This window comes from Dasypus novemcinctus, chromosome 24, assembly GCF_030445035.2.
Source record: "Dasypus novemcinctus isolate mDasNov1 chromosome 24, mDasNov1.1.hap2, whole genome shotgun sequence".
In the NCBI taxonomy this organism is placed as follows: Eukaryota; Metazoa; Chordata; class Mammalia; order Cingulata; family Dasypodidae; genus Dasypus; species Dasypus novemcinctus.
Window position 1 is genome coordinate 3,696,191 of NC_080696.1, and position 7,124 is coordinate 3,703,314.

Below are 7,124 nucleotides of genomic sequence, written 5' to 3' on the forward strand. Positions count from 1 at the left end.
TAATAAAAAGCAATGAACAGGGAAGCGGACTTGGCCCAGTGGTTAGGGCGTCCGTCTACCACATGGGAGGTCCGCGGTTCAAACCCCGGGCCTCCTTGACCGGTGTGGAGCTGGCCCACGCGCAGTGCTGATACACGCAAGGGGTACTGTGCCACGCAGGGGTGTCCCACGCACAAGGAGTGCACCCCGTAAGGAGAGCCGCCTAGCGTGAAAGAAAGTGCAGCCTGCCCAGAAATGTGCCGCACACACGGAGAGCTGACACAGCAGGATGACGCAACAAAGAGAAACACAGATTCCTGGTGCCCTCATAAGGATAGAAGCAGTCACAGAAGAACACACAGCGAATGGACACAGAAAGCAGACCACTGGGGGTGGGGGAAGAGAAATAAATAAAAAATAAATCTTTTTAAAAAAAAAGCAATGAACAAATCTTAAAAATAGAAAATTTTGAGATAGGTGAACTCTGCATAAATCTGTCCATGGACGGATCAATATTACAAAAAGGACAAGTCTCTAAAGAATAATTTATATGTTTAGTGAAGTTTCCCATGAGAAGCATTTTGAAACTAAAAACTGAAAAATACTGGGGAAAAAAGTTGAGATAAGCACTATTAGATAATAAAGCCTACCATAAAATGATTATAATGATTAAAACAGCAGGATTGTGACAAAAGAATAAAGATAAATGGAATACAACTGTCACAGCAGATCGAAGAGGACAACATATGAGGAGTTAAGAAAAGGCTGAAAAAGTTCATGAGAAAAGAAATTACTTGGGGAAAAATAATCTTTATCTCATAACACATTACAATTCAAATGTTAGACTAATTACAGTCAAACAGTAAAAAAAAAAAAAAAAACCAGAGAACTAAGAAAACGTATAAGATCTTAGAGAAGGCATAGTAAAAGACTGACAGGTTTGAATATATAATAGTATCAAATTTCAAACCACACGTAAAATTCAAAGCATAGGACAAATATTTGCAACTTAAGACAAAAAAAAAAAAAAACAGAAAATCTTGATAGCATAGTTCTCAGACGGGATGAAGCTAAGAACCAAACGACAGATCAAGTAACATCCACTTTACTCAAAGATTAAGGAGCAAAAACGTTTCCTATTAAAACAAGCACTGAGGTTTCTAGACTAAAATACAAAATTCCCATGATGTTTTAGGTAAAATAAGTCTCAGAGGTCTAATGCTCCTTATACTCCTTACATTTCAAAATGCGCTTCTTCCTCCCAGCCGCACGTGGGGGCGAGTCCGTGGAGCGGCGTCTTAAGACATGAAGACCGCTTCACAAGAAGAAAACACGACCGGGGGGTTTCCGGCACTGCTCGCCACCCCCAGCCCGCTGTAGAGCGGGGCAGCCACCGTTTCCTGGAGAGGCCCCCATGACAGCGCAGGCCATGTGGGCGCTGGAATGCGAAGGGCCGTGTCCCAATAAAACTTTACTCACAAAACAGGAGGCAGCTCCCTCATCACAGGCACAGGTCAGACACAGAAACTGACCTGCAAGCGGGATACCGCCTTAAACCCCACCTTAAACCAGGAAGGCAAAAGTCGTCGGCCCCCTGCCCGCTGATTAGCCTTGAGAGAGGCCAGGGGGCCGAGCAGAGCAACCTTGAGGCTGAATCCCAAGCAAGCAAGCAGGCGGCGCTAGGGCGTGGGGCGCTCTGCGCCAGGAGCGCATGGAGGGGCCTCCCCAGCTTCCTGTGATGGAAGCACGGTCCAGACTGGAAAAGTCGACCCAAACCTCGACGAGGTGGGTGTACACAGCCACTAGAGCAGGAGCCCCTCCCGGGAAGCGGGAGGACCAGGAAGGGGTTTGGGGTGTGTCTGCAGGGTCCCCAGAATCAGGGGGGACTGAGAGAAGAACTCGAGGCAGGACGGGCGGGGTCAGGAGTGGGCCCCAGGCCGGGGGCCGTCCAGCCCCCAGACCACCCTCCGCTCTGCTCTCCACTGCACCAGCCGTTCCCTTCCCGGACGCTGCGACCTTGCAGACAAAACTCCCACCCACATCCCGGGGCCAGGGACCCCTGCGCCCCGCGGACCCTTGCCCCATCATCTCCTCAGCCTCCAGCGCCCCTCCACGTCAGTGCACCTGCCGCTCTGCCGGGAAGGCTGGTCCCCCTTCTCCACCCCACCCCACCCACAGTCCCCAATCCCTGAAAAGCAGATGGAAGGAGGCGAGGCTCGAGGAGTCTGACTTCCAGGCTGGCAGTCGGAGGGGCCTGGGGTCAAGTCCGCCCGGCAGGACGGAGGCCTTGGCAAGGAGCGCCCCTGCCCACGCCGCAGCAGCCAAAGGCCCCACAGGGGCCAGCAGGGCATTCGCTCCCCCGAGGCCACCCCCAGCCTCCTGAGCCAGCAGGGTCCTACCCCAGACGGGGCGCACTCCCACGCGGTCCAGCTGGCGCGTTGAGACCAGGCTCCAAGCACGGGGGTCCACCTGGACAAGCCCCCCGGGCTCCAGGCCCTTCGTGGATAAAAGGCAGCCCAAGCGCCTGGCCTGGCAGGTGTGAGGACAGCAGGTGTGACACCGCGGGGGCCACGGCTGCAGCCGGGGGCCGTGGCTGACCCTGTCCCCTCTGCTGCTCGGGGGGCTCCAGAGGGCAGCATGCACCTGAGCATGCACCCTGCAGTCGGTTCAGAAGACAGGGCTCGACTGGGTGGGCTCCACGCCCCGCAGGGCAGCGGGCGGCCTCCTGTGGGTGCCCGGGATGCCCGAGGGCGCGGGGGTGGCCGGGGGCGAGGGCTGCTCCTCCGGGGCCTGAGCAGGGAAAGCCAGGGCCCAGGCAGCCCCCACCAGCTCCCGGGAAGCAGCGCTGGAGAACCGAGGCCACGGGGGGAAGTGACCAACAAGGACATCGGTCGAGGGCAGGCCGGCGGGCCCGAAGCCACCCGCCACGACAGGATGCAGCGCCTCACAACGACGCGCCCGCTCAGGCGTCCCTGCGTGGAGGGGGGCGGGGGACCCCGCACTTCCCGGGGTTTTGGGGATCCTCGGAGGGCAGTTCCGACAGACTCGGACGCCTGCCTTCTCTGCAGGCTCGACTCCAGGCCTCGACACACGACCCCACGGGGGCTGCACGTGCAGGTCAGGCACGAAAAGCCCTCACGGGGGCGGCGTCCACAGAAGGCCCGGGGGCCCAGCCCGAGGCCATGCCTGAGGCCCAGGGGCCCGGGAGGGGAACTCAGAATGAGCCACTCTGGCCCAGGGGTTAGGGCGTCCGTCTACCACATGGGGGGTCCACGGTTCAAACCCCGGCCTCCTTGACCCGTGTGGAGCTGGCCCATGTGCAGTGCTGATGCGCGCAAGGAGTGCCCTGCCTCGCAGGGGTGTCCCCGCGTAGGGGAGCCCCACGCACAAGGAGTGCACCCCGTAAGGAGAGCCACCCAGGGCGAAAGAAAGTGCAGCCTGCCCAGGAATGGTGCAGCACACACTTTTGGAGAACTGACACAACAAAAACAGACACAGATTCCCGGTCGGGCTGAAAAGGACAAAAGCGGTCACAGAAGAACACACAGCGAATGGACACAGAAAGCAGACAAAGGGCGGGGGGGAGACAAATTAAAAATAAATCTTTAAAAAAAATGTAAAAGAACGTGTTTAGTTCCTTTAAAAATATGTCTCTTTTATGGTACCAACATAAAGATTAGGATTTGTTACTCAATAGAAAATCTCTTTGGTTTTCATTAGGAATTGGACAAATTTGACGCCAAAGGGGTTATTATGTCTATTTAATAAAAAAAGAAACTCCCAGAAGACGTGCCCCTGCAGGCAGGACCCCCAAACACCCACCGCCACTTCGCGGCCCCGGCGGCACGTCCAGCTGGCACCAAGCGACGTGCGCAAGCCAGCTGCTCAGGCATCTCGGGCAGCGGTCACTTTCCTCCCGCTCAGGCCAGAAGCCTCGGCATTCCCCTCCACTCGCACCCCCACATCTGGTCCATCACCAAATCTTATCAGTGCTGCTCAGTCTCTCCCCCCACCCCCTCCCCCCTCGCCCGTCACCCTGGTGTGGCCACCGCTCCCACCTGGCTGCTTCCTCCCCTTCAGTCTCTTTGCCGGCAGCAGGAGCCCGCAGAGCGCTGCCCACGGGCCCTCCGCTGACCCTAACCCCAGTGGCCCCACCTCTCCCAGAACCAAAACACACAGGACCGGTTTGGCCTCCCACGATCTGGCCCCAGGGTCTCCCTGACCTCCGATCTGAATTCCCTCTGCCTCAGGGCCATAGCCTCTCAGTTCCCTCCAGGAATGCCCCCCTCAGGTAGCCACGTGGCTTTGCCGACCTGTCTACCTCCCCTAAAATTTCAGCTCCCACCCCACACCCACCCCCAACCCTGCCGCCTTCCTCCTCTTCACAGCACACAGGCCCCGGTCTGCCTCCCCTAAGCTCCATGTGGAGGGGGCTCTCCCCCTGGCTCCCCAGCACCAAGAACACTGCCCCGCACACAACAGGCACTCAATAAATGCACTAAGTGTGTGAAGGCCTCCAGAAAGCCTGAGCTGCAAGCAGACCTCAATTATGGGAGAGCCAACAAGAGAAACTGTGCTAGAGAGAGGCCGGGCGAGAGGCGCCCGGGGCCCAGCCGGGCAGGTTCTCCCACCAAGGGCCGAGGGGGCCTGGAGAGAGGGGGGGGGCACGGAGCGAGAAAAGGAATTAAAGAGGTAACCCACATCGGAACCGGCTGATAGGCTGCGCGAGTTTTATGCACAACGCCTGGAAACGGGTCAGGGAAGGACTGTAAAATGACTCAATTTAAAACGCCTAGAAGAGTTTTAAAAAGTTTTTTTTAAAAAGCTTTCATTTACAAGTATAAAGAACTACAAATTAATAGGGCTTGAGGGATACATGGGAACGCTGTACTTTCTACATGGTTCTGCTGTAAACCTACAATTGCTCCCCAAAAATAGAGCTTGAAACCAAAATACAAAATTTTTTAAAATCTTAATTCCCTTAATCAAAATGGGGAAATTCCACAAGCCACCAGCAGTACCAGAAATCGGTCTCCAGGTGGATCCCGGGACTTCTTCAGAGGCACTGGAGAGGAGGGCAATGTCAAGGCAGGACTCGGGCACCCCGCAAAGGAGACCCTGGCTCTCTGGGGGCAGGGGTTGGGCTTTCGCAGCAAGGATTTGTCCAGCAGTACTTGGCATCGAATGAATGGCTAGACAGACTTCGGCTACCTGCATTTGCCCCTAAGGACATAAGACCCATTTTCGCTAGACTTCGCTACGCGAGTTTCCAGAAGCCTTTGCAACCCAAACGTCATAGGCGGCGCGGCACTACCCAGCCAGGGCCTGAGACACACCCTAGCCAAGTACTTCAAAAAGCATTTTTTAAATAAACTCTGCTGACCTGACTGTGACACAGTCCAAAAACACAACTGCCACAAAGGGTCGCGGGGGGAAAAAAACTGTCGATACGAAAAGTTCCCCAAATACCTATTTTCTTAAAAAGTCACTCATCCTCCAAGCAAAGAAACCAAAAGAGAAATGACCTGGAATTCAAAGAAAGAAGTAGCTTGCCATTTTGGCAAGGGAAACAGGTCTAGAAAGCAAATGCCGCAGGCTCAGGCAGCCAGGTGAAACAGGTAGGCGGCAGGGCACCTGGATGCCTCCACAGGTGTGCCAAGAGGGCCTACGATGCTCGCCCACTGCTGGCCTTTTAAGAGACCCGGCCCCAAAACGAGTCCATTTTGGATGCGTGAAAAGAGAACGGAGTGACACGTCCACCAGAGACCCTGACTGGGTGCAGAATGCCGGATCTTTGAGCCGAGAGGGCCCTGCATAAATCGTCCCGGCGTCAGGGACCCCGGGCACCAGGCGAGCAGGTCGGCGGAGGGTGAAAGGCCGGGAGACCAGTGGCAAGGGCGAGGCTGGGGGTCCCAGCCCGCGCGCGCTGAAATGCAAGCCATCCGCACAGCACGCTCAGGCCGCCCCCGGCTCTCGCCCCCCGCTTCAGGGAGGAAGAGGCGAGCTGGGGCGGTCACATGGCCAGCAGTGACAGCTCAGAGCCGGCCGGGAACCCGCGCGCATCCCCGGCCTCCCCTGCGGAGAAGCTGAATGTCACCGGGGACAGCATCTTCCCTCCCCCCCGCGCTGCGGAAAGGAGGCCCCGACCCCAGCGCCCCCCGCGACGTCCCTCCACCTGCCGCCGCTCCCCCTGGCCCTCTGCCCCGACCGGCAGGAATTGCCCACCAGTCCCGCTTAAAGCCTTCCGGAGGCCCGAGCCCCCATTCGGGGGGCGCGGGGGCCCGAGCGAGCCCCGCGCGCTTCCAGCATCCCCCCGGGGTGTCCGTCCCCCTCACCAGAAGGCAGCGACGCAGGGGGACCGAGGCCCGGGGGTCAGGCGGCGGGGGTCGCGGCGGGCGCTCGGGGCTGGCGGGGCGCAGCCTCGCTGGAGAGGAGGGCCCCGCCCGCCGCCCCAATTTCGGGGGCGCGGGAGGCCGGCGCGCGCCCGCAGGGGCCAGGGGAGCCCGGCCGGGGAGCGCACGGCCCGCGGCGGCGCCCGCGCCCCGGGGTCCCCGCGCCACCCCCGCGCGGCCTGGGCGCCCGAGCTCGCGTCCGGGGGGCGCCCGGGGCTGGCCGGGCCCGGAAGGGCGGCGAGGGCCGGGGGTCGGGGCGGGTGCGGGCCCGGGCGGGGAGGCCCCGCGGGGCGGCGCGGGCGCTGACAGCGCGCGGGGCGGCGGCGGGAGCCCGGGGCGGGCGGCGCGGGCCTCACCTGGGGCAGCGCGGGGTCCGGGCGGCGCGCTCGGCCGCAGTGCTCGGCGCTCCCCGCTCCCCGCGCCCGCCGCCTGCAAAATGGCGCCGCGAGGGGGCGGGCCGGGGGCGGGGAAGCCGCGCCGCCCGCCCCGCGCCGCCCCGCGCCGCCCCCGGCCCGCCCCGACCCCCGCCCCGGGCGCCCGCGGGGCCCGCCCCGCGCCCCCGCACTGCGCGCCGCCCCGCTCTCCCCGCGGGGGTCCGGGCTGCGGGCTGGGCGGCCGCGGAGGTCCAGCGCCCTCGGGGGGTGGAGACAGCCCCGGGCTGTCCCACGAGGCTCGGCCCGCGTGCCCGACGCGCCCCCGACGCGCCCCCGACGCCCGCGCCCGCCGGAGGACGCCGAGCGGCCGGGAACAGGC

The 7,124-nt window shown here is 60.6% G+C and overlaps 1 protein-coding gene across 1 annotated transcript in view; it reads right to left on the reverse strand.

The window, feature by feature from the left end:
- The window catches only part of SLC23A2 (solute carrier family 23 member 2), a 90,466-nt gene extending 83,627 nt beyond the window's left edge, over window positions 1–6,839 (reverse strand). Inside the window, exon 1 of the mRNA XM_058287512.1 lies at window positions 6,728–6,839. The gene's annotated coding sequence lies outside the window, so the exon portion shown is untranslated. The remainder of the gene's footprint in view (window positions 1–6,727) is intronic.
- Window positions 6,840–7,124: the final 285 nt, after the last annotated feature.